Source organism: Trachurus japonicus, chromosome 12 (assembly GCF_045865225.1).
Source record: "Trachurus japonicus isolate A0001 chromosome 12, Traja_1.0".
NCBI classification, from domain to species: domain Eukaryota; kingdom Metazoa; phylum Chordata; class Actinopteri; order Carangiformes; family Carangidae; genus Trachurus; species Trachurus japonicus.
In genome coordinates, this window is record NC_140918.1 from 21,710,370 (window position 1) to 21,738,346 (window position 27,977).

The 27,977-nt window shown below is 42.5% G+C and overlaps 1 protein-coding gene across 2 annotated transcripts in view; it reads left to right on the top strand.

Moving 5' to 3' along the window:
* The first annotated feature begins 1,093 nt into the window (after positions 1-1,093).
* The window catches only part of cntfr (ciliary neurotrophic factor receptor), a 256,798-nt gene continuing 229,914 nt past the window's right edge, over positions 1,094-27,977 (top strand). The window contains exon 1 of one of the 2 annotated variants that reach the window (XM_085793841.1): positions 1,094-1,330. The gene's annotated coding sequence lies outside the window, so the exon portion shown is untranslated. The remainder of the gene's footprint in view (positions 1,331-27,977) is intronic. The other variant, XM_085793840.1, reaches the window with a different exon arrangement.

The window sequence follows — 27,977 nt, forward strand, 5'->3', positions numbered from 1 at the left end:
TGTGTTAAACCGGTGTTGTGAATGGTGTTTGTAATCACAGAAATAGACTGTCCTTTGGGCTAGTCTTGTACTAATAAATGACTTTCAATGGCCATTCATTTTACTCCAAGGTCCTTCAGAGCAGCAACATGCTGGCGGACGCTCCTCAGCATTACATGATGAATGTGTCAGGAGCAGATCAACCATAAACTGGTATGCTATGCGGTCTGAATACTGCACTGGTTGCATTAGATATAAAGAATAATGGTACATCTAAGGTGTTGTGTATAGCCTGACCCTAACCCCACTGATCTATCTCCAGGATGTCTGTCATGGCCTCATTTCACACTGTCATATTATGCAACAGCTTTGAATATTTCAGAATAGACACAGTCTTTTTTTGTTTGTTCGTCTGTTTTCTGTTTGCTTACTTTACTTTGTGGCCACTGCTATATATTTCACTTGAAACACTTCATATGTTGTGTTTTCTATTGTTGTTCCTCCAGGTGTAATAGCTATAATGCAACTGTATCAGCCCTGCAACAGAAGGTCAGCTTTAAAAGGTTTCCATTACTGAAAAGGTCAGTGCCTCCAGGTGTGAAGCAGTGCCACAGTAAAGCTGCAAAAGTCAAACACATTGAGAAACATTTAATTGGATGAATCATGTCTAATTGTGTTAGACTTTTCTAACTTACAACCTTTCTTTCTTTTTTTGTATGACTTGGATGCTCTTCACATTTGGCAGCGACATGCAGCGACTAACCCCAACATAAGAGTGTATGTCTGAGCCCTCATTGTTGCTATATTTCATCCTGCTTGTTGTGTGTGTGTGTGTGTGTGTGTGTGTGCATGCTATGTTCATCTGTGTGTGCATGTGTGGGTGTACGTACGTGCTTCCTTTATGTGTGTGGGCTGTTCCCTCCACTACCCTGAGTGGTGGCTAGGGGGTGCACTATGGACACGGTGTGTGTATGGGCAAGAGAGAGAGAGAGAGAGAAGGGGGAGAGAGAGAGAGAGAGAGAGAGTGTGTGTCTCAGTAATGTATTCCTGCCTGTGGCTGGGCTGGTCACATGGGGAGAGCAGCCTGTTTAAAACAGCCTCAGCTTGCTCACTCAGAGCAGTGCGAGACGCAGAGACAGAGGCACACGTTCTCTCTCTCCCTCTCTCTTTCATGCACGCACACACACACATGCTCATGCACGCAGGCGGCAACTGTCCTCTATCGGACTGACACTACACACGCACACACCGGGATACACACCGCTTCCCCTTGCTACAGTGGAGAAGAGGATAAGAAGTGACATATCAGGAAAAAAAAACTGAAATACAGAAAAGAAAGAGGAGGTTCACAGTGAGTAGCCCATTCATTTTCTTTTTCTTCTTCTTTTTTTTTTTTCAAATTTGAATTTTCTGGACTTTGCTCTTCTTCAGCGCTGCTTGACCAGGACCTGACAGGGACTGAGGGAGGGAAAGAGAGTTGGATGGAAGGAATTGTGACCAAAAAAAAGCAAAAAAAGAAGGAAGGAAGGAGGGATAGCTGAAAGAAAGTGTGACAGAAGAGAGTGGTGCTAGTGCAACATGGGGATACCTCTCCATCAATCTGTCCCTCTGTCTGTGGGATCTAATGCTATTAATTAGCAGCGTGCACTTGGAATGAAAGGAATGCCATTGCGCAGAGCTGGAGTGGGGTTTGCTTCGGACTCTTGTTCTTTCTCCTGTGTGTGTGTGTGTGTGTGTGTGTGTGTGTGTGTGAGAAAGTGAAAGAGTGTGTGTCCATGTCCACACTGTCTTTATTTATTTATTTTTTTGGTGTGTGTGTGTGTGTGTGTTTTGTATGCTGGCTGCATTGTGGTGGTCAGCAGCGGCGCTGATGTTGAGCGGACTCCCTGAGACACACGCTTGCTCTGGCTGTGATTAATAGAAACCTATTGATATGCAGATGGAAGGGGATAGACCCGTCACAGCACTCTGTTCCACTGGTATGAGTGATGGGTTGGGAGGGACGAGGACAGTCTCGCTATCTCTTCTCTTCTTATCGTCTCTGTCCAAGTATTCAGCCTGTCCCTCTCTGTCCTGCTGCCTCGCTCCTCACTTCCCCTCTCTGCCCATTGCTGCTGCTGCAGCCGCCGCTGATCTCTCCCACTTCTCACTAACCTCCCTAGCCTCTGTCTTTTCATTAACTTTTCTCCCTGTCTGCTACATGCTCTTTTTTTTCTTCATCCAACTCCTCTCTGTCTATCTCTATCCACCCCCTCCTCCTCCTCCTCTTCTTCCTCTCTCCTCTCCAATCCCCCCACGCTGGTACATGCTGGTATACATAGTGGATTCCTCAGTTGCAATAGAAAGAGAGAGGATCGCAGAGTTGTGAAGAGAGAAGGAGGGGAGGGGAGGGGGGGAAGAGAGAGGAATGAAGGAGAAAGTGGAAGGAGGGGTGGGGGGTAAGTGTGAGGGCTGTGGAGGGGAGGGGGCAGCAGGGGTAGTGGTGGTAGTGGTGGTGGTGGGGGGGCATTGAAAAGGCTGACACTGGCTCGGACAATTAGCCCGGGGAGTCCGTCCTGGGGTGCTATTCTGAGAGGAGCTTTGGCCCCTAGGCCCTGGGCGCCGGGTCACAAGATGCCTTGACCCCTCCAGTCGACAGCTAGGCATGGGAGCCATTATCACAGCCTGATTGATTAGCAGTGAGCGGAAATCCCTTTTCTCTTCACTCCTTGGGAGAAAGAGACGAGAGCTTTTTGTCCCTTTGCTGCTGCTGGTTTAGTATCTGCCTCCCTCAAAGCTCTGCCTCTTTTTTTTTTTTTTCAACTGTTGTCAGTTATGGAGGCCTGGTCTCCATATATCCTCTGCTCTCTGGACTTGTCTTTTTGCCTCTTACTCTTTTCCCTCCTTCACAATGTGTGTGTGTGTATGTGTGTTTGAACGAGCACAATATGTAACAACAAATATATATTTAACAACCAGAATCAAGTTGGTGTGTGAGAAAAGATGCTGCAAAGATGTGCTGGGTGGCCTCTGAGCCCACAGACATCTGATCAGATTGTGTTTCCACTTGTTTGCTTTCACTCTCGTTCTCAGAGGGTCTGTGAGTTGTGTTGTGCACCTGCACAGGTTGTCAGTAATGTGTTTTCAAGGCTGCCTGGATGCTGTGGAGGGAAAGGTAGTGAATGAAAAAAGTGAAATGTAGTTAATGACAAGAATGGTGGGAGAACATATTCTGTGAGACAACAGGAAATCGAGCTCCTCTCTTCACTTTGTGTATTTCCCTCCATCACATTTCTCCCATCTCTCGCTACTTTGCTCCCCCTCAACAGCCCCCCCTCCCCTCCCCTCCTCTTCCTCAGACTGGGAGTTTAGCAGGGTGTTTAGCCCAGCTCACGGCTGATCAAAGCAGTGTGTGTCAGACTGGGCTTAGCCCAGGCACTGCTAATGGAGCACCGTTTTCATGCCTAGTTGGTGGTGGAACGGGGAGGGAGAGATGGGAAAGGTTGGAGGGGTGGGGGGAGGTGGGGGGTTGCAAATAGAAAAGACTGACAGAAATAGTTCAAGGGAGGAGGAAAGACAGCAAGACAGGCAGGCATACTGAGAAAGGGCTACAAATAACAATGACACAGACGAGGGCAGAGAGGAAGAGGGAGAGAGTCAGTGATGATTAACAAGCAAAACAGGCACAAGGTGAGTAGAGAGGAGGGAAGACAGGACGGAGAGACGGACAAGCAGAGTCAGGGACTGTCAAAAGCACAGAGAGAGGAACAACACTGAAGACAGGTTCAGAGATAAGACAGGCAAGGAGCAGAGAGGCGGGCTGGAAATGTCTTTCCAGTCTCTCCCTCTTTTTTTCTTTTCTTTTTTTACTTGTGGAGGGACCCAGTACCAACAGGGCATACAGTTTAGGCCAGCACAGGATCGCTCCCACACATGGTTTGGTTTTAGGCTGGAAGCAACACCAGACGGGAAGAGGCCTGTGTGTGTATGAGAGAGAGAGAGAGAGAGAGAGTGTGTGTGTATGTGAGGGAGAGAGTGAGATAAAGAAAGAACTGTGCATGTGTGTGTGACTGTGTGTGTGTGCATGGTAAGCATCTGTGTGCCCGTCTGTGCATGCCTGTATGCCAGGCACCAGACATACATGCATGTTAACTCTATATTGATTTTCAGCAAACTATAAAAAGCCGTCTAGACTTCTTGGACATTGATCCTGAAATTAGAAGTTTTCCTCTTATTATGACTTTATCTCTGCTTAAGGAGCGGAATGGATTCTCTGTAGAGGGAGAAAAAAAAGGTTATTGTTTTATTCTTGAGGAGTAAAAAGTCCTTTATTTGGAAAATTGGCTCTTAAATCGTATGAGAGGGTCTATGATGGCAGAGAAAGAGGCTGAAGCAGGCATATAAACAAACTGAACAAAGGCATGTGGTAGTACCAGTGAATACATGATAAAACCAATGATTCATGCTAGTTTACTTTCACTATGTCAGGGTTGTTTAAAAGTCTTAAAGTGTTATTCTGTGACGTTTTAATAGAAAACTGCTTTATACACCTCTGAACTTCTTTTCTTTTCTCCCCTTTCATTCTCCTTATTCTCCCTTTTTCTCAGTTTCTCTGCCTCTTCTCCTTCTTTCATCACCCTTTCAACTTCTCCCCCTCTCTTTCCCTCTGTATTCAGGAACTTCTCCAATCCATTTACTTCTCCTTTTCTTTCCCTCCCTTGCTCATCTTCACCATTCCCTCTTGCCCGTCCGTCACCCTCCTTTTGCTCCCGCTCTTACACACATCGTTCACACATACGGACACACACACACACAAAAAGGGCTGTTCATGGTGAACGGTGAATGAGACTTGGCTGGCTGCTACACTCCATTACACAAAGGAACTTTAAACTTTTTTTTTTTTCCTAAACTTTAAATGATCCTATGTGCTGTGTCTTTGATGAGTTAGCGAAACAAACAGATCTCCAGCTTCATGAGTGTGCGGCTGCATCAGAAAATAAACTGTCCGGCATGTAAACGACACGCTCATCACAACGCAACCACAACTACAGGCTCTTTGTATCCATATGTGCGAACGCACCATTACACCCTTGCATCCACTCCGCCTCACCTCTTCTACACTCCTTTGTTTTTTCCCTCCTCCTCGCCTCGCCCCTCCCATCCCCACCTCTCAATGCTGGTGTTTATACTTCGGACAGAAGAAAGGTAAGGTAAAACTAGGATAATATTTCCCCTAACATGCTTACTGCCTGGGTAAACATCCTCAGACAGATGTCCGAGTGCGGGTCTGATCAGAGCAGGGTGGGGGGGCGGGAGGAGGGGTCGGGGATGCTGTGAATCTCGCCGCTGTAACATACACAAAGGCTACAAATTGGAAGCCGGTGTGGAGATGAGAGGGGTGGGGGTGGGAGGTGTAGACAGGGAGGGAGGGAGGGATGGATGGAGACGGAGTCAAAGACTTCTCTCAGCTTGAAACTAAAGAGCAACATGGAAGACACGCAGGTAACGTTACCGGGGTCCAACAAGTTGCTATTATCACTTGTTGCTATGAGAAACATCACATAAATCATATTAGGAACGGCTAGTATGATGGCTAGTAGTATGCGTCATCAAAAACAATCTTTTAATCACCCTCTCAATTAATAAAAGATGTTTTCAGTTCTTAACTAAATCTTTGACTTTCAGATATTCAGAACTTTAGTAACAAGAGCTAAACCTAATCACTTTTAATAAGAGAAGGGGGGTGGGAGGGGCACAAGGGAATTTGAATTTAATAAGCAGATTCGATGCTGGACTGAGATTTGACAAAATGCTTTTCAAGCCAGGGAGAGAGGGGAAGTGAGACAGAGAGAGAGAGAGAGGGAGTCTAGAGTATTAAGGAAGGGAATAAATAAATGGGAGATTTTGGTAAGCATATCTGTGTTTGAACATGCATCAACAGAGACATATTACATGCTTCTGTGAAACATATGCGGGCGAGAGCTTTGTACTCAACAAGCCTCCAAAAAGGCAGCAAAGACATGAGAAAGCCAGCGCTCCTCTCTGGCAACGCACAGCTCGCTCTCTCTGTCTATCCTCTCTCCCTCTCTCTCCCTCTCTTTTTAGTTAGATATGCCACTTGCTGTGTGCTTTTATCTAAATGCACCTAAGGGTGTGAAAACATGACAAGATTTTGTTAAGATCTGGCCCCAATTAAGCGGCTTCACATGCATTTCAGAGCTCCGCGTTTTACGACTGTTTCCTCACTGCACCCCGAGCTGGAAGATCTGGCTCTGAGGGGGACTTGGTGTGTAATTATTTCTGTAATCCAAGAGAACTCTTGTGCTTTCTTTGTACATTTTTAAATGCAGAGATACATGCAGATATTAAATCACTCTCTAATGCCACAACTCATTACATGCCCGCCAACCTCAAGCTTATAGAAAGTTGAGAAATGTTTATAGAAAAGTCTGTGTTTGTGACTCTTGGTTGCTTGATCGTTTTAGAACTTGTTATTTGTGTTGTCCTATTTGTGTACTACTCTGTATGTGTCCTCATAAGCCAGGGTCCGTCAGTCTCCCTTTCAGTGCATGTTTGTGTGTGTATGTGCTAAGCTTCGTTTTATTTTCATCTGTAGACAGATCCCCATTCATCCCCTGTAGCATTTCTGCAGCCCAGGCAATGACTACCTCAAACTTTCTGATCAAAGTAAATGAGGGATGAAGGGAGGGAAATGGAGAAACCATTGATGGCTGTGTGAAAAAAAGAACTTCAATTTTAGTCAGCAGGCGGTCCACCGTCTGTTAAACACTTCTCTGCTACTGCCATCTTGTCAATGTGCGACTCCGCCTTAAATCTGACTATTCCAAAAAAGCCAAGGCTTCATTGAACAGCCGGACATCAGTCTTTGGGGATTGAATCACTGTTGGAATCGGACTCTAGTGGCCATTTGAAGAACTGCAAGTTTGGCTCAATTTGCATAAAGTTTATTCACATGCACAGACACACTTATTTGCATTCTGACATATAAAGTGCTTACATCTAATGTATAAAAATAATTTTCTCAGACACATGCATACTATATATAAGTATACCGTGGGGATAAGCAGAGTGGAGTGAATGTGCCTCAGGGCGACAGTACAATATAGTGCAATAAGTGTGCTGTGCAGGGATATGATGAAAATTGTGAGAGAAGCATTTGCCATTCCTTAAAGAGGTATAGGAAAATTATATATGTCTAAACTGCAAGGCCTTTTCTTTTTTTTTTAGCTCACAATTTAATACTCAATTTTTTTCATTTAGAAGATGATTCAACACACGATTAAACAGTTTAAAATGATGTTAAGTGTGCAGAAACATTCATACTAATACTAATAGAATCGTATATAGCAGCTTTGAAATTGCTTGAATCAATTGCATTAGTGAAAATATTGGATTTGATATAGATGTATCCGCCAGCTCTGTGTGTAGCTTTTCAAATATTTTGCCCTGGGGTTGTTGGAATTCTTTGTAGCTGTCAGAAATGACCACATCTCTGACCCTTCCCCGTTTGACCACATTTATGATCAGTCTATTCGCACACGAATGCAGCATGAGGCGGCTTACATTCTGTGCTGTCATCAGTTATTCCTGCGATCACCAGCTCCTTTGAAGAAATGCATTTCTGTACTGCTGTGAGGAGAAGACATTTACAGTTTGATGTATACATGAATCATTTAAATTACAGCAGAGTGATAAGCTTTGATCCTCTAGGTGCTGTTTTTCCTAACTGTCCACCACTTTTGTTCAAAAAAAGTATTTTTTTATGGGTTTTTTTCTTTTAGATTTTTCCTTTTGCATTTCTTTTTTATTGTATATTGTATTAATAGGGTATTGATATCCACTGCTGGTTATGCTGAGGTTGTTAGATCTAAGTGTTCCAATGGAGATGAGGAACCCAGAGGGAATGGAAAAAGAAACTGTGTGACAACCACATTGCAAAACTACCAGGTGACATCCACAAGAGGCAAAGCAGCACGCGAGGAGAGCGAAGAGCTGCGTGACTGTCAGGGAGAGAAGCTGGCAACCAGAGAAGAGAAGCACGGGGAGGCAGGTGTTGCTAACAGCAGACAAGGCTGCGGCCACTTCATGAGGGAGAGGTGACAGGAACGATTGGGTCTAACAACATGAAAGAATGGTCGTGCCTGAGGCAGAATAAGGGAATACAAGAGACACTGAAGACCTTACAGGATAGAGGGAGAGGCTGTGACTTCAGAGAGGGATTAAAAGAAACAAGAGGACTGTAAAGAAGACAGGAGAGGTTAGGGGGAGGCTAACAACAAAAGAGATTGTGGTCAGAAAAGAAGAGCAGGAAAAGTCGAGGAACACAGGGGATTCAATTATGGAGCAGTTTTACTGAAGGACACCATCAGGCATGATTGGGACTAGAGGGGAGGTGGCAGAAGAGAGGAGGTATTGAGAGGATTAGATAGACCTGGCAGAGGCCAACAGCAAACATGATTGTGGTCAAACATAGGAAAGGAAGACAAGAAGCGATGGGAGGGATGGAGGAGAGAAGAGGGGGAAATCTGAGATTAGGAAGAACTATCAACCGACAACTGTGATCAGAGTGGAGAGAGAAAAAATGGCGAACACATTGAAGCCAAAAGCCATTAAAGCCAGTGGTGTGATTAAGGTCAGAGAGGAGCAAGAGGTGAACAGATTAGAGAGAATGAAAGGGGACATGTTGAACAGGTCGGGCTGAGTTTAGACATGAAAACTGTCATTGCACACAAGAAAAATGCCAAGGAATGTGGGGAGTGAAATTCTCTGTAAAAAGAAACCCATTTTGAGTTTTAGGTTTTTCCACACCAAAATGATTCAAAAATGTAAGTGAGTTTTTCATTAAAACAGGTAAAATAGTAAGTTTATAGTTTAAAAACATCATTTTGCAACAACTTTACTTTTATCTCCTCAGGATACAGTTGTGTTAACTGTTGCCGGAGCACATTTGACCAAAATGGCCGGTAAACAACGGTAAATCTGGATTTTTTTTGCATTTTCCCCCAACAGTTACTATTTTTCAGTTGCTGCATATTTTGTCCAGCAATGGGTTGCTCAAACACTGCCACCCTCATTAATTTATTTACCTATTTAAATAAATTGAGACCTGTGTGTAGAAAATGTTCATAACTCTGGGACCGAATAATGCACTTTGTTAAAAATGCATGAATTTCCTATCAGTAGTGAGCATTAGTTCTTCTGCTTATGATAATAACATGTCAAAATCTACATCCTTTATGGGAGATATTTGTGTTCTATATTTCATATTTGTTCATTTATTTTTTTAATAACTACATTGAGGCTGTTGAAAGGGTCGGGGCTCTGCCTCTGGCGCTGCTGGCTGTAAGTGTCAGTATTTGTGTGTGTGTCCACCCTGGTCTTTGTGCAGGGAGCTGCTGCCTGCACATGTGTGTTGTTGCTCTGTCTATCTCTTCCCATATCCGCTCATAGATCAGCTTATTGGTGTGTGTACAAACTTGCCTTTATGCACAAGTGTGTGTGAGTGAGTGCTTCTCTCAGAGCTGGGGGCTTTTAATCTATTAAAGCCTGATCCTTAAACACTAATCAATGCACCCTTTTATATTTCCATTACAGTGCAGCAGCAAAGGGATAAATAAAGCATGACAGTGGAGCTCAGTGGTGGCCACAGAAGAACACTGAAAGATCCCAATGGTTGTTGAAAGACACATGAAGAGGTTTGACCTATTTGTGTCAAAAACAGGTCGCAGAGCTCTGTGGTGGTAGATTTGTTTCCGTTTTCATTATTTTAACAGTCAGATTACATTTACTCTACGTCTGCTATTGTGTTGCATTCAACTTTGATTGTGAGGATTGTTTCCTTCAGTGGTGAGGTGCAGTGAAAATCCTGCTCACTAGTCACTAAAATTCAGTCCTGAGTTAAGTGTTGGAGTTTGAGTCCATCTCTGAGTCACTAAAGAGTCTGAGTCAAGTCCTCATGACCTGAGCAGAGTCTGAGTCCTAAAGACTGAGTACACAAAGATCAGCTTCAGAGCTCTACACATCCAAAGGGTCTGAATTAAGACCGAATTTTTAGCCAGGTTAGTCCCATTGCGATCAAAGATCTCTTTTCAAGGAAGACCTGGCCAAGTGGGCAGCCACATAGTTACATTCAAAACAGTAAACAACATTAAAACTTGCTCACTAAACTAACTAACTAATTGCACACAGACAAGGTAGACTGCAATGATTTCACCAGAACTTTAAATTCGTTCAATGTAACAAGGGCTTGAAGTTGAGGTTCAGATTGTAATTTATTCCAAGCATTAGGTGCCAGTAACCTAAATGCTTTCTTGCCCAGTTCAGTTCGTACATTGGGAACTACACATTTCAGAGTAACCAAAGTTTTCAAGTGACACCGAGAATGATTCTGTAAATAAACACATACTGTACCAATGACTGAGGCGACAGGCACTCAAGCCTATTTTTTAGGCCTTTTCTCGAAAATTGCATATCCATACTAAAATGAGTATATCTCTGCAACCACAAGGTCTATTTGAATACTTTTGGTGTCATAGTAAAGGAGAAAAAATGAGGAATTGCTGAGATGTGTAAATTTCAGTATATCTGTTACTGGTAAAGAGTAAATGAAGATGACACACAGAAAAAAATTAATAAAATTAATATTCGCCTAAAAAAAAATCATATTTTTGATGAGTGCCCTTTAGAATAATGCTGATGAAGCTCAAACTCTCTATAAAATCATTGTACAACATGTGAACATTGTCTCTGCAGTGGTTGATTCTGATTAATTGAAGCAGGACAAAATTATTGAGATTTTACTACAAAATATCCAGGCGAACTTTCCAAAATGTCCATTTTTGGCACAGCTTGGAACCACCTGCTACTATAAACTATTGTTTAATCTTTATTTTCACACAATTTGGATAAACTAACTGAAAATGAATCTACTGGAACCGATTGTAAATAACTAACATAGTGGATTCAGTGTCTCTGCGCCTTGCTGCACTCTGCAGCTTATTTGGGTGGGTTTGGCTTTCAGCCTCTATCTCTGCAGCGCATTGGTCGATTCGAGTGATTGGCGGCTCATTCTGACCAATAGAGAGAGAGGAATGACGCTAGACCCAGGTCGATGTGATTGGCCGCACTGGCAGCCATGTGACAGCCATGAACCAATCAGATCAGCAGATCCACGTGCAGGCCAAAGACGGTTTATAAACCAAGACCTTTCATGACGAGTCAGCTTCCTGTATGCATGTCACGTGGGCTTCTGCACGGCCACGCCCCTTTAGAGAGACCAGAGGCAGTTTGGAGTGTATTGATTCCTATGGGACAATTTAATGTGAACACCGATTATGATCGGGCCTTTCTCCCCACGGTCACTGAAGCAAATTTTGGACTCATTTTTCACAAGCCACATCTCTTCTGAACAGTTTGACACCAAAATGGTAATTTTCAGACGGAGAGATCCGGAGAAAATCCACTTTGTTCAAGACCTGTCTCTGTCTCTACGACACACTCTCGCGAGATTTGGCACAGATCTCCTAGGCAACGTCAAACAAACGGCCGCGAACTCCCGTGAAAATGATTTAAATTATTTTTGGCATGCTAAATATTACTGTTAGTAGTGTAAATATTTAATGTTATCATAAGAAAATATAAATATCTCACTTTCATCTACCTACAGATTGTATAAATCCACACACACGTTCACAGACGAGGTGGGGTGACGGTTGGCCACGCCCATTTAGAGAGACAGGAAGTGTATACCATTTCATATCATTGGAGCAGCCGCTCATGGAGTATCTTTCCATTTATTGAATATCTTTGTGCAGGCCAACGTGGGGTTGTGTCGGGTTGTGTGCGCTCCGTGCAGGCTTCCGTACAGGGTCCTAGAGCCGTCGGATTTCGGCCCGGCTGATTCAGATGTAAACACTAGGCAGAGTTCAACTGGAAATATTGTGGATTTACCCATAACACAACCTTTTCACGGCAAAACAGCAAAGGTAAGAGCAAATGTACGACCATGTTTTGGCCACGCAGTGTCTGTTTTTGCTCGACTTTGCTGGTTGTTGTCTTCTCCCTCTGCCGTGCTGCTGCTAGCTGCTGTGTTAGCCGCGGTTGTTGGGGAACGCCCCGATGTTTACGTTCAGATGAGAGGTCGCTGATGTGTTTTGCATAATGTACAGTAGTATACGAGCCAGAAATGTGGCGACTGGGTCCACACAGAGGTGCTTTATGAAGTTTGATGTGTAGTTGTTTGTTTGAGTAGTGTTTGGGCTGTGTTTGGGTCATATAAACATGGTTTTTTACACGTTGTAGCCCAGCTTCTGCTGTTTAATTTGACATATAATATGACCATATTCTTTCATAATCAGTGCACTGGGGGCTCTGTTATTGTTATGCATGTCTTCAAGTCTCCCAAATGGGGGACTCTGGATTTTGGATGTCCAGTTACCTTTAGACACAATGCTCAGTAAGGGGGCTACAGTTGATAATGAATCTCATTGGAATCAAATAACAATTCTAAGTTATCAGAGGTATTGTCAAAGTCTGTACCGATGGCACTGTTGAATTTTGTCTTTCCAAAACTACCTAAAAATCCCAGTTTCATGTATTCCCCCTGACACGGGAAGCAGTGTTTTTTTTAATTTTAATTTTAATTTTTTTTTACAGTTTATTATATCTTTGGTTATTTTGATAGCCTTGGTTTTGCTGTAGTTGGCTGACATAACCTTCTACTACCTAAAGCAATTGTTAGAAACATGGTGAAAGCACTCAACTAGGTCTGACAGGGCACAGAAATTTGCAGTCAGAGGATAAATCAAGTTGTACACAAGCCAACATCATTTTAGCCACATTATTTAAAACTCACTATTTGAAGATAAAAGCGAAACTGAACAGGACTAAAATGCACTGAACTGAAATGTCAATAAAGATTTGTCATTGCAAAGGAAAGAGATGTTGTTCTCTGACAGGGAACATGGCTAATGATTTGACCATTCACTACTTTCTCTTCCACATAACTCCCCCAGGGCTTTGTTTAAAACATGTATGACTCTTACACTGATCGTTGTTCTCCACCCGATCTGACATGTCATCTCCCAGCTCTGGGCAATTAGTTTGGTGTGTGCAATGTCAACATACCCTACAGAAACAATTGCTAGTCCTACACAAGTGAGATCTGAGATTTAATAAACTAGAATCCGTTAGACACCCAAAAGAAATTCTGATTCCCCTCTGCCAGCGTGTAAAAAGAATAGGCTAATAAGCATTTGTTTTGTAAAAAAAAAAGGAGTCTTCTTTTGTGTAACAAAGCTGAAAGAATGGAGACAAAGCACCAGTATAAATGCGACTTCTGTAACTACAAAAGTCTCATCTGTGTCTTTCCAATTAAAAAAGATGATGAATGTGTGTACTTGACTTTTCCTCCCTGCATTTAGACAGATAATTGCCTGTGCTTGCATGAGAATCTTTTGCCTTTTTTGTGAGACATGCTCCTAAAGCAGCACTCATGTCATCGGCCTCCCACCCCTCTTTTTTTTTCATCTTTAAACGCGGTGCTCCATGCTCGCAGCATTGCATCATGTATTCCCTTTGGACCATGTTTAAGTGGTGATATATGCACTGTAGCATTCAGCTGTCAGGAGAGAACACTTTCAAGCCATGCAGCTGACAATATGTGCTCCCGTTTTAGTGATGATTTACAGCAAATGACAGCGGTGCAACAGGAAGCCACAGTTGCCCCCCCAACCCCCCCCCACCCCACCCCAACACCCCCAACTGAACCCTCACTTCAACCCTCATCTTTTCCCCATTTGAACCTGCTAAAGTGACAGTATTTGCCTCTTCTGAAAGCACATTTTATTAGCTATGTCTGCTCGTGTACATGTCCCTCAACCCCAATTAATTTAGTGTACTTAGTGTACTAGCAGATTTGCATTAGAGTGTGCTAGCCTTTGGAGTATACTTTATTAGTGTTGTCTAGGTAACCTGCACCAACAGCAGCCCCCCCACATTCCCTCCCACCCCACCCGTCGCCTAAGTTTCAACACACGTTTATTTCAGTATTTTCTCTACAGGAGTGTGCGTGTGTGTGTTTTTTTTCCTGCTCCACTGTGGTAGTTTATTAGCGATGTCTCCTTTGATAGTTAGTGTGCACGCTTGATTATGGCTGAAAGGGAGTGGGCCGGGCGCTGGGCCGGAGAGGAAGTCTGCCTAATGATATTAACAACATCCTTTATTGGGTAGCTACTGCAGGCAGACTGAGGGAGAGGAGTAAAGAGATGGGGTGGGGGGAACAGAGCGAAAGAGAGGGGAGAAGCGAGTTGGAAGAGAAAAAGGGAAACAGGGGGAAAGAGGAAAATTTAGGGTGAATCAAAGAGACATGTGTGGAGAGCAGGGGGGCCTACCTCGTCTGGGGATTTAGCCAGAAGAAAAATAAGGAAGGGGTCGATAGACAGGAGGCCGAGAGAAAATAAACATAATGAAATTATGAGAGAGGGATAATCTCCACACAGGCGACCCTGACCCAGCACTACAATGGTAGATATTCTCACTCTGTCTTAATATATTATACACAACTGTCAGTCCCTCTGTGCCGCTCTAATAGAAACTTTGCATCACAAATTGCCTAGCAACCCCGGATGCCTGCATCATGGAGGTCCACTGGGGGATTAGCTGTGTGTAAATTATGTCTAAGAGTGAAACAGCTGGAAGGGAGATAAAAAAAGAAAAAAAGAAAAGAGAAACTTCAACCAAAATATTTTGATGCTGATTTAAGTTGTGTGTAGTAACATTAGAAGTAACAGTGATTGGTTTAACTGCTCCTCTGGCTAACAGGCTCACGGCTTACGCACCAGAAGCAGCGCTTGAGTGCTTCATGTAATTTTATTCACACTTTTTTACTCCATTCATGAAGAGAACAGAATCAAGATTCACTGAATATGCCCGTGGGTTTTAGAGCCTGTTGTGTTTCTTCAGGAAATTCCTTAAACTTAATGGCAGTCAGAGTTGCCATAAAAGCCTTCTGAGTATTTTATATGAGACAGTCAGGATGTGAGGATGCTGAGAATGAATAAGAGCCGGAGGTGGACTGATTAAAGGCTACGCGTACAGCTAAATTACAATTACAAACACCAGAGCTAGGCCACTGCCATCACAACCTGATGCAAAACCTCGAGGAGAGTTCTTTATCAAGTGAAGTGAATGGGCTTTTTTGTTTTTTTCCATGTAGCTCAACGTCACAGTGGATACAAGACTTATAGGTTGCATCTTATTGAATCTGACATGTAAATCTAATAGGAGCAACAACGGGGTAAGTGCTTTCAGGGAAGATGAGGGGAGTTGCTTGCACTGGTAGTTGTGGGTCTAAAACACTGAGGTTTCAGGGTATGTCAGTGGGATACTGTATTGTTGAGTTGAGGATGCAGAGAACAGTGGTAACCACGTTAACCAGTTAGCAAGAGAACACAGTACTGGTGAAAAGACTCTATGTAGTATATGAATATATGCATGCAGACACATTATTCTTTTGTTTAAACATAGTTTTCAACTGTGCAGAAAAGCCAGTCAAGGTGAGAGGAAAGGCACCATCTACACCCGCTCTGTGGTGTTGGTTCCAAACACACACATGCACACACGGTTGTACACAGCAGATCGATTGCAGTGCATAAAAGACAGGGAATGAATGGAAGGGGATTATTTACATAACCAGTTTATGTTCCTTTGTGCCATCAAAAGACATCCACAGACACAAAATGAGATAGCGGTGTCCTCTCTAAACTGGCATTTGCACGACAGACAGGAGAAGACAACGCGCTTCAGACACTTATAGTGAAATGTGAAGTTTTTCCAATATGGAAAATGATTGAAGACAAAACTACTGAACAGGGCACAAAACAGAACGGAGCTATAATGAGTCTGCAAGTCGAGATGTGAATGCGTGCAGTGACAGGTTCACAAGAATAAGAAGTGTTCTTATTGCACTTGTCTCAAAATGTGCTCTTGCACAACTCTAAGCACCACAGAATGTGAAAGGCTGTATGCTAATCACGCTGAGATAAAATGCCTGGAAACGACGACGTGAGGCACCCTGAACCTTACAGAATAATACTTGACTTTCTCTCTTGAATTTTTACTCTGTTTCTCTGCTCTCTGATAAAAAAAAAAAAAAAACAGCAACGCAATTTTAGAAAGATAGTGGGCAAAGCAGGCCCCGCTGCTCCCTTACATTTAGAGAGATCATTTGTTTAGCATCCTCAGGACATCAGTCACATTCATACTCCTGCTGTTATTCATCTTGAAACTTGTTATTTCTCTCCAGACTTTCAAGTATTGACTCCCTGACTGATTACCACTTCCATTTGTGCCACCAAATAATTCCATCTGTTGTATTTTTTAAGTCATTTCAAAAGACATTGAAAAACCCAGCATGTATTTTTAAACTTTTGTTTAACTATGATTAAAAAAAACAAAACAAGAAATCAACAGTTGTAGAAAATGAATGAAACAGCATATGTTACCAGATGCAATTCTACCTTGTCCAACACAATTACCACCACTCACGTGAACACACAATGAGCTAACGTGCACACTTGTTCCCATTCACACGCAGACACTCCACACACACACAGACACTGAATGACAGGGCGTTGATCGCTAAGCAGCACCGATCCTCGTCTCCACTAACACCCAGCGAAAGCTGTCACCTTGAGAAGCCTCTCTCAACACCAAAAAATGTCAAGGCTGGCAATTTCCTCTATTTACCTTGGCGAGGTGCCTGAGATCCCATACTCCTCCCACATGTGTGTCATTGTGCGCAGGAATGTTTATTTGTCTGTTTGCGGGCATGTTCGTCTCTGCACAAGTGTGAGTGAGTGTTTGTGTGAAGCTCTGTGGCACTTTTGTTTGTCTTTCAGAGTTCCTGTGTGTTGGTGTGTGTGTGTGTGTGTGTGTGTGTGCGTGTGTGTGTGTGTGTGTGTGTGTGTGTGTGTGTGTGTGTGTGTGCGTATGTGTATGTGTGAGTGAACCAGACAGAGACAGATAAATAAACTCATTCTCTTGCACTGTGTCTCTCTGTAAGCAGTGTCAGCATCTCTCTGCACCTGTGGCTAAGGAGACATATCACACACGAGCAGTAAACAGTCACGCTGTCACACACACACTCACACACACATTATATCAGATAGCACGCATATAAACACACAAACACAAGCACATGTGTGAACTAAACGCGTTGACAACATTTTCAAAAATACTGCACTCCCTGCAAGTAAACCTCTCCACTATGGTCTGTGCAGACTATGCATACAAAAACAGTGGTGTCGCACACAATGACACAACCTGGCAGACCCACTCACATGATGTCATCTACACATGCAGAGACTCCCACTGGTCTGTCAGCGTAAAGATATCATTTGTCTTTTCCCAGGATCTTCCCCCAGGTAGTACGTGACTGGTCTCGATTCATATGTGCACATCTACTTGTGTGTGTTGGTGTGTGTGTGTGTGTGTGTGTGTGTGTAAGAGATTGACTTATCTTTGACATGGAGGCAGAGCAGAAAATAGTCCCCTATCAGAAAAGGATTAAAAAAATAGAATAACCTCACACACTGTATAAATGACTTGAGCTCCCATGTGTGTTTCTGTGTGTGTATGTGTGTGTGTGTGTGTGTGTGTGTGTGTCTTTGTGTGTATGCCTCTGTGGTTTTTCTTTAATTGTATCTACCATATGTTTGGTTCTGCTGTGTGTTTGTGCTCCACAGTTTGCATGTGTGAAGCCTACAGTACGTGTGATCATTGTGAAAGCCGATATATTGTGTATTGTTTCCTTTGTACCCTGATTCCGCTGTGTGTGTGTATGTGCATGTGTGTGACAGGAGCCTTTTTTGTGTTAACATCAGTGTATAAGTCACTCATCTTACAAAATTAGAAACTTGGATTGGCTTATCACAATCACAATGCACCCATTTAAAAAAAGGCTGAGGAGCATGTGTCCCATCGATCTCCTCCAGAAAGCCAACATTATCAACATGGAAGCCACCGTGGCAGAAACAGAGCTGGACAGAGCATGTAAACTGGCTGCCTGAAGCGCCACAGTTCTCCAGCCAACAAATTGATGCCTGGTGGATAAAAACCCGGCTCCAAACAGCAGCTGAACACACCATCTGTTTCTGTGCGATCCCACTCATTAGGGATACGTATTTTAATTTATTTTTTATTTCCCTTGTCATTTCATGGGCATTGCGATCAACCTACTATTTCCTGCCATCTTGTTCTTATTGTCATTTCATTTTGGTAATTGAGCGGAGTTCTATCAGGGCTGGCCATCTTGTTGTTGGTGCTTACAGTATGTCAAGGTGAGAATGTGTTTTTTAATGGCTCCGCAGCAGACTGTGCTCATCTTCAGTACAGTGTGTGTATATACTGTATATATATATATGTGTATGGATACTGTTCTGGTGGTTTTTATATACCAAGGCCGTAACCATGGAGTCAACATTGGGGGGGACCAAATCTCTCCAAAAATCCATTTTATCCACACATTTTACTAAATTACTAAAAATTCAAAATCTCGTCCAAATACCTTGAGGTGATTTCTGCCTCTGCTGTGTTCATTATGTTTTCCTGGAGAAGACACACTTGAAAACCAGCGGAGCCATCAGCAGAGAGCCTGGAGGCGACGGTCATGCTAGCCTTCTGCCACCCCTCCCTACAGACACAACCTTTACATGCTCCATCTGTGGACTCTGTGATTGCTCTCAACGGCCACCTGCGGTTGTGTCGTCGCTGACAAGCAGAGCCCGTCTCACGCTCATCAATTTTTTAGTAACATTTTGTTTGTTTGTTTGTTGACGAGATTCCGTGTTCCAGCACTGGTTTATCTAGCTGTGATCCTAGATTTTGGCTGTCAGACAGTGAACTGACCCACAGTGTTAAAAAAACCAGACTGTCCAGACTGCAAAGAGACATTGAGGTATTGCACAGTTTGTAAGTGCCCACGTGCTTGTGTAAAATTTCGAGCACAGAGAAGAAAATCCAGTTTGTGCGCCTGCGTGTGAATGCGCGTGCATGTGTTAGAAGTAGATTGGATTTCACTGCGAAAGGCATGTTGAACAATCGGTCAATTTCCTGCCACACGTTCAGTTTTCCCTCCCCATGACAAATTCCTCGATTTCCTCACAACACATTCCTGATGCATTATTGGTCATGGACATTATATGGTCCCACGTATTCTGTCCCTCGGTGTCTGGGAAGTATCACATTTCTTGTGAGTTAATGTGAGTGAGAGAAAAAAAAAAAGACAGAGCAACATGTAAGCCAACAATGTTTTATCCCCTAGTTGAGGAAGATGTAGTGTCTTGTTTAAGTTTTCAAAGTAAGAGTTTTTTGGCTTTGCTTTATTTCAGTTTCATGGCTGTCTGCTTGTTCACATTTAGACCTGGAACCACATTATGATGTAACATCATGTTTCAATTTGCCATGTATTTATTACATAAGATGCACTTAAACACGGTTTGATTTCTATATTAGGCCCAGGTTCCAATGCTGCTACTGTTAAAATAAGATAAAGAACAAAGGATCAGCTGACACTGTCAGTCCATGCCTGTGACATTGTGTAGGCTGAATGCAGCTTGTAAAAATGTCATGCAGTATCCTGTCTCAGTCCATTTAAGCAGATACATGATGCTACAGAAAGACATTGAAATGTTCTCCAGACCTTCCTCCATAAACAATGTGCTTTAATAAGGTTTTAAACCAGAGGGAGAATGTTATCTGTAAAGAATAAGTGACTGTTTGTAGTGGCAGTGGGGGAGCTGACATGGCTCGAGGCGTCCATATTGTTGAGGAAAGTTAAGGAGGTTTAGCTCAAGTGTGAAATCCATATTGAAGCCCTTCGGTTATGCTCAACTTGAGGAGTTGCGTGTCTGTGTGAATGTGTGAGTGTGTGTTTTCGCATCTGTCCATCTGCATGCGTGTCTATGCACATGCACAAATCCCGTTTTAATGAGTGTTAAGCCATAGAATATATGGCTCTGTGCGCTGGTATGAGCGTATCACGCTGGTATTTCCATTTAAATGTGTGTGTGTGAGTGTATGTCAGTAGTATAATTCACGACCTTCCACTATGGCATAAATCCATTGACTGGTAGCTCAAAAAGACAGAAATGTAGGGAAAAAAGTCCATATGGAACTTATCATAAGCAGCCATATTTCTCTGTTACTAGAAGCAATTTGTTTTAATTGCCTACTTAAGAAGTAATGTGGCCTCAAACTAGCTTTTTTTTTTTCATAAAAACCTAAATGAAATATGAGAATGCCTATTAACTGCTGTGATTATGTTATAATAATCAGAAAATTGAGTTGTCAAGACTGGAAAGCCTCTTTAAGATGGTAGTTACACAGCTATGCTGCGTGTGTGTGATTGAGTGCATGTGTGTTGGGTCATTTTACTGTATTAGTGAGGTCTGAGAACCGGGAGCCCACTATACTTGTGGGGTCTAACAGCTTTGTGGGGACCAACATGCTCAATCCCATAAGTTTAAATGGCTGTTTGAAGGCTAAGGCTTGCTTTTAGTGATAAGGTTCAAGTTCGGTCAAGGTTATAATAAAAGGTGGGGGAATTCATTAATGACAGGTCATCATATGTGTGTGTGTGTGTTTGGATAGATTGGCAATGGTGAGTTTTGTTTTTCTGTTTTAAATTTGCCCACTTGAAATTTTAGATATAGAGGACAAGGACTCAACTTTCTACTTCTACAATTAACAATAAACTTGCAAGGGTAGTGAGCACTGAACACTTTATTAGAAACATCACACTTGTAATGGTTGAGCCTCCATTTGCTGTTAGAACAGCCTCAATTCTACATGGCATGGATTCCTCAAGATGTTGGAAACATTCCTTTGACATGCTCCATTTCAACATGACTGCATCACATTATTTCTGCAGATTTATCAGCTGCACGTCCATGCTGCCAATCTCCGGTCCCTCCATGTCTCAAACATGATCTATTGGATTCAGATCTGGTGACTAGAGAGACCATTGAACTTCACTGAACTCACTGTCATGTCAAATGAAACCAGTAAGACAACTTTTGCTTCATGGCATTATCATGATGGAGGAAGCCATTAGTAGATGGCAAATTGTGGCTGTAAAGAGATGCACATGGTGAGTAACAATCAATCAATCAATTAGTTTATTTCGGGCATGTCACACATGGCCGAAAGGGAAAGCGGGAGAAGCAAAAGCTTATCTAGTCCCGCCCCCAACAATACTCTGATAGCCGGTGCCAAGAAAACATTCTACACCGGTGTGGCCTGTTGACACAAGGCAGGTTGGACCCATGGATTCATGCTGTTTGATGCCAAACTATGACCCTACCATCTGCTACCTCAGCAGAACTCCAGATTAATCAGACCAGGCTACATTTTTCCAGTCTTTAACTGTCCAGGTTTGGTGAGTCTGTGTTCTCCTGCAGCCCCGTATGTCTGTTTGAGACCGACAGGAAGTGGGACCTGGCCTGGCCTTCTGCTGTTGTAGCTCGTCCACCTCGAGGTTCCACATACTGTTCACTGTTTCGGCTCACGACAGTTGTAAATAGTGGTTATCTGAGTAACCATAGACATCCTGTCAGTTCAGTCCACCATTCCTCTTATTTTTATCAACAAGGTGTTTCCATGCAGTGCTGCTGCTCGTTGGATGATTTTTTGCTTGTTTTTCCAACCACCATTCTGTGTAAAAACTCTAGAGACTGCTGTGTCCCAGGAGATCAGCAGTTTCAGAAAGATTCAAACCAGCCCATCTGGCACCAACAATCATGGCACAGTCTGAGTCACTGAGATCACATTCTGATGTTTGATGTGAACAAAAGCTCCTGACCTGTATCTGTAGGATTTTATGTATTGCACAGCTGCCAAACGTCTGGATGACTGGAGAACAAGTCACAAAACAACATCGAGGTTTTGGTAGACAAGGCAAGGCAGGGTAACGTGTGATCATGGATACTTTGATTATACAAACTGGTACATGTCTGCACCTCCTTGCGTCACTACCATGTTCACAGCTAAATTCTATACAGTATATTCTCTCAGGGATGATTCCCGCATAGCTCTGTGGCCTCAACGTGCACCCCATCCTGACTGGCTGGAGGGATGTTAATTAGTTTAAAATAATCCCAAATCCTCAAAGCTGTTGTCTTAATACCAACATATTACACGCATCCTGCTGACTCAGAGTTCCTGAGTGGCTTATGTTCTGGTTTAATATCACTAATAATACAGCTTTGAGTGAAGTTTATGGAAAACAGTTTAATTGACAGCGCTTGATTTCCATATCTTCAAATAATCACCCCCATCATGCCTGCTCGTCAAACAATGTCAATCTCCATATCTTCAATATGTCATGAGCTGAAAGCATCAGCTGATTCAATATCCTCGGTCACAACACATGACTAAATTAGCTTCACTGTGAGACAAACCAGTCTTGGATCAGCACTGCTATTTTTAGACCATCGGTACAATGAGCAATGACATAAAGAACAGAAAAAGATAGAGAAGGGGGGGGGGGGGGTGTTAAATGTTACGGCACAATGTGCTTTCAGTAGGTTGACATTGTTCATGTTATTACAGCTAATGCACCCAAGGCTCCTGCAATATTCTTTTCATGTACAGTACGGAAGGGCGGTGTTAAAATATAATGTACACACATACATAACAGATAACCTCAGTCAAGGGGGATTATGAATATTATTGGAATAGAAAAAATGCATTTTCTTTCTTTCTTTCTTCCTTTTTTTTCTGACAATGATTCTCACTTTGTGCTCCGGGCTGTGCTTGACTTAGCTCTTCCAATCGTTTTTCATGTGCAAGAGGCTTTTAGGAGGCTTTATGTTCAAAAGACTGGCATAAGGGATTCTCACGGGGCTGTGACACTACCATTAGGAATAGGATTCCCACAATGCAGCACACACATTAACTTAGAAACACACACCAGCTCTGTAGTCCCCGCCTGCAGCAGCGTACACAGATTGTGCTTACATTGTACCCGGAGATGTTGTGGAGCGCCGACTCCATATCGTTCTTGTAGTGTGAACTTATAAACTGGATTTTGCGTCACGGCTTCTCAGAACCCAACTTATGGTGATTTAGTGGTCAAGGAAACAGCTAAGAGCCTCGCTCATTTTAAATGCAAATGCCTGTGCTTTAAGCTTGCCCTTGGCTTCCCCAAATTAACATGGATTGGGATAGTTGTGGTGCCGTGCTGTGTTTCAGCTTCCAATGCTGTGCTGCAATATGTAAAGTTGGTTTTAAATGGATTTTCAAGGACACAATGGACTGTGTTCTGATGTATTTTCATGTTTCTTGACTCCTGGCTATCCACTTAATCTCATTTGACATAAAAAACAAGACCAGTATTTGAGACAGAGCAAACTGTTTTCATTATTTAAGGAACAGAACACACCTGTGGCACAAAAGAAAAAAAGAAAAAGAAAAAAAAAAGAATACATTATCAGTGTGTGAGTGGCTGGCATCAGTCATTGCCAATCAAATCAGCCTCTCTAATTCCCTTTAAAAGCAGTGCACTCCCTGCCATGAGGCACTGACAGTTTTATTATGTAGAGTCCAGGCCACCCTCTGCTAAGAGGAGTGGAAGGTGGACGGATGGACTGGACAACTGGATGCTCGTGACTTGGAAACAAACAGGTGCAAAGAAGTATAATATCCTTTATATGGATATACAAGACTGTAAATATACTTCCAAAGGCAGGCAGTGTGTCTTTATTTTAAGATGAAATGATTCAGTCAATATTGAAAATCTGGTCACTATGTCATGTAGCATTCAGCCCCAGTCATCTCAATGCATTACAAGTCAGTGTTGATATGTATTATTCATGTTCGCACACAAATTGAAGGATTACACACAAAAAGCTCCTCTTGTGCTTAAGAAAACCTTTCAGAGCACATGATGCAACATATAAAATATGTATTTAAAGGAGAAAAAGGCAGTTGTTTTGCTCGATTATTCAAAGGCTGATACTTTGGTGACGCTGCTGATTGGGAACAAAACCAATGCAGTTAACAATTACTTGTCTCAGTGCTCAGTGGTTTCCTTTCTTCAATGTCTTTAAACCCATGAAAACGTAGGATGCTGCCAAAAAGTAGCACTCATGTTCAGTTAACTCTCCCTGGGGTCAAATAAAGATCATCACTGGAGATGATTATTGAGAAGAAATTGTTTCCATTTGTGATCAAATCTGTTTTTACAAGAGTATAAATTGTCTTTTGCACTCATTGGACTGTTAAGCCTTGATTAAATTTGTACTAAAATGGAAGAATAAAAGGGTACATTTTGATAAAATTGAACCTTAAAATCAAATGAATCATTTGTCCATGTGAACAAATTGGTAACCAGTGTGATAAAACAAGGCAAAAGTATGTATTCTTACTGCCTTTAAAGCAGGGGTGTCAAACTCATTTTAAAGCAGAACTATGCAGGATTTGGGCTGTAATTATTGTGGCTCAGAGTCACTGTGATGGTTGAGTGACCTGTTATGAAGTGAATGGGGTCTAGGCCAATGCGCTCACCCCCCCCCCACTGGCTGAAAACCGCACTTGCAAGATCAGTCGTCCGTCTCGGTGTTACAAATCTCGTCAATGGATAGAAGTATCGCGAGAAACTGCCTTACGGCAGTACGAGATAAGAACGCATATGACGTCATGCATGTCACGAATCGTGATTGGTTTGAGTTCGGAAAGTCGGAGGAAACCATGGAAACATGAAATGTTTACTGATGAAGTTCAGCTTGTGGCTAACGGGGAGCTAATGCTAACACAGATACACACACCATGGGTCTTTTATAAGATAATGTAGGCTAATACATCATGACACACACACACACACCTTCGCGTTTTGGAACCTTTATTCCTGTGTGTGTGTGTCTGTGTCTTTGTGCCTGTGTGTGGCTGTATTAGCGTTAGCTCCGTGTTAGCATAGCGTTAGCTCGGTGTTAGCGTTAGCTCGGTGTTAGCAGGGCTTAGCAAACAGCAGTAAACACAAGCACGTGTAGGGGGGGTGGAGGAGGTGGCGGCGAGTTTTTTTTTTTTTTTTTTTTACGACAGTGACATGTGCCTCCCAGAACTGTGGGGGAGCTCCGGAGAGGGAAAAAAAGAGAAACCAACGAAGGAGCGAGCTATTTCCGGCCGACTTGCATAGTTCGGCTTTAATTAAGGGGCCACAAACAGTGCAATTTGATCTCAAGTGGGCTGGACCAGTAAAATAATAACATGATAACCTATGAATAAGAAGAACTTTGAAAATGTCCCTTTGTTTTAGTGCATTATTAAGATGTTTACAGTTCATAAACTATCCTTTTACAAAACATATTATGAACAACCTGAAATTTCATGATAAAAATATGTGCAATTTCAAATTTTCACACATAGCAAATTCATCCTAGGTGCCTGATTGGACCCTCTGCCGAGCTGGTTTTGCCTGTGGGCCGCACGTTTGACGCCATTGCTTTAAAGTATCAAATATGATCAATTAGACTTAAAGACCGTCTAGTGTTTGGCCCTTCTAGTGAAAAAGAAAATACAGAAAGGCTGCTCTGTTGTGATTGTACCTGACAAAGGCAGACAGACATGATTCTCAGTGCTGTCTCAGGGGTGAATGGAGTATGGCTGGAGATTACACCCCCTTTTTGTCTGCTAAAGATTTAAGCGATAAAAGCAAAAGGGAAGAACAATTTTCCTGCCCACGGTTAGAACAAATTGCCCTTTCTGCTACGGTCCTTCTATGGTAATGGTTGAATTGCTTTCTTTCTATTTTTGATCGACATTGCTATATTTGAGAACCAGTGCAATCTGCTGCCTCCATGAGAGTGAGGTGTCTAAACGGTGAAAGCTCTCTGTCTTCTAACACCGTTTTATGATAGTGTTTTTGGTACTTTTGACTTGAGCGTGTTGACTTTTTTTTCTGTGAGCACATCAATAGTAGCAGTACTGGGAGAAGGCTTTTAGGATTGATTATGAGTAAATGTGTCATCAAAGAAAAGGGCTAGACAATATGGGATAGCAAATCCAAACTGCAAGGCAAGACAGACCGGCATGGCAATGAAAGCAAACATCTGTCATGGCTGAAACAAAGGCTCTCATGTAAAAATCATTCATGCAACAATTATATTTCCCTGTGTGTTATAGCTTTAGCTTATGAGATTGCTACATGTGCACTTCATTAAACATGTATGGAGTGAACAAGGCAAACAACTGTTACCGGGGTGAAACTAAAGCAATCAGGTAGGCAGGCGGGCGGGTTTATGCAGAAATAAAGTTAACGAATGTGGCATATGTAGGTGTACGTCATGCAGTAGAATGGTAAAGCTGTATTGTTTGTTGCAAAAATGGTAGTTGAGCTTTCAAATACTATAGTTGCTGGGTTAGAGTGACATGTATCAAGAAGTCTTTACTCAGTGACATTCAGGGATTGAGACAGAGCTACAGCACAACTTCTACAAGCTATTTGTGCAAGATTGTGTGTATTCATACATTAAGCAAGTAGGTGTGTAATGTACTGTATTAGGATTTGCCTTCTCTGTAACTGTGTTGTGGCTGTGGAGCTATGGCTGAATGCATCTTTTACACAGGAGACCTTAAATCATGGAAATGTACGTTAAATGATATTGCTCTCTTTACAACTTCTGCTATGGACGATTAAACTGATCACATCAGTGTGTTATTGTGATGGTTTACGTTTTGCTAAGGCGGATAAATATGCAACAGAAGTCACTCTAACAAACACATTCTGTCTCTGTGCTGTTTTTGAAACACCTACTTGTCAGAAGAGACATGAGAGGAATGCTAATTCTGCATTATTATCCATCTGTTACATATTAATGTTTTCTCTATGTGCTAACCACCATGTTTCATATTTTAAACAATGATGGAACAGATGTGTTTTGTAATTGTAATAGTGCTGTAAACTTCAATCTCACACAAACTCACCATAGCATTCATAAGAACGCTGTCATGTGCACTTATACATCTGCAGTTTCTGTGAGCTTACAACAGAAAAAGCAATTACATGTTTGTTAAATTTACATTTTTATCTAATGGCTATATGCAATGGTATCTGAGCAGCCTTTTTGTATTTGGATGAAAGCCCATGTGTTCTTTTATATAATCGAAAATAACACCGTAATTACAGCAATGATGAAGCTTTAAAGGGATGTTGACCTCTCCGCAGATGAGAGTCGAGATCTCTTCAATTAACATACTGGAGCATGAAAATGGCTGCATACCTCAATGGGTTGCCATTACAGACACATGGATGAAGTGGCCGGGGGCAAGAGGTAGAGGGGATGCAATAGAATGAGACTGAGTGAAAATAATGTTTGGAAAAAAAAATCTCCATGGCCAACATCAGACACAGAGGCTGAGAGCGCTACAAAGAGAGAAAGACGCTGAGGGATGTTTGTAGAGAAATAGGAAGACGTGGGCTGAGCAGTGCATGTCGGCAGACAGGCAGAGACAGACCGATAGAGATATGAGGGGAGTCAGGCCACCAGATGGTCTAATGACCACAGGAAATATTACAGCTGGCAACCGCACACCAACATTAATGACACCAGTCATTTAAGAGCCCTGAGAAGAGCCACTGTGTGCATGGTGTGCCTGTTTTGCTGGGGGGTCGATGTGTGAGGTAGAGCTGGGCGGTATGACCAAAAATTTATATCACGGTATTTTTCATAATTATATCGGTTTCACGGTATTTGACGGTTTATTTTTTTTCATGCATGACTGGGTAATAACCCCATTTTCTAATAATTTAGAGAATAATTACTGCAGTAAATTGGCTTAGAATGACCTATTTTACTGTCATGAGTGAATATTGTATTAGAACATTAGTATCCAGACTAGTAGCTAATACTAGTATTAACACGGGTTTGAATGGTCCCACAAAATGCTGCTGTTCACAAAGAGGTGGCAGTGGCACTCATAACTGTAATGAGGTGAAGGAATCA